The following is a 436-nucleotide window of genomic DNA, read 5'->3' as shown; positions in this document are numbered from 1 at the left end:
ATCTTTTCCTCCTTGGCAGTACGGATTTGAGCCTGCCTTCCTACTATCACTTTTTTTGTTAACGCACACATTCAAACACCCGGGCAACGCATATATATATATATATATATATATATATATATATATATATATATATATATATATATATATATATATATATATCTGTGTGTATATGTATATATATATAATTCCTAATAATATTTATATATTTTTTAATTATATATATATATATATATATAATTCCAAAAAGTATTTATGCGTTTCATTTTAATTTTATCACTAAAGTTCCGTCCAATGAACGTTATATTTTTTATATAATAGGTAAGTTATATTTTTTTACATAATAAGTATGTTATATTTTTATATAATAAGTCAGTTATATTTTTATATAATAGGTAAGTTATATTTTTATATAACTAAGTTATATTTGTACATA

This window comes from Euprymna scolopes, chromosome 42, assembly GCF_053919585.1.
Source record: "Euprymna scolopes isolate OS-2025 chromosome 42, ASM5391958v1, whole genome shotgun sequence".
Taxonomy (NCBI): domain Eukaryota; kingdom Metazoa; phylum Mollusca; class Cephalopoda; order Sepiida; family Sepiolidae; genus Euprymna; species Euprymna scolopes.
The sequence above is the reverse complement of the archived record's forward strand: the minus strand, read 5'-3'. Positions refer to the sequence as shown.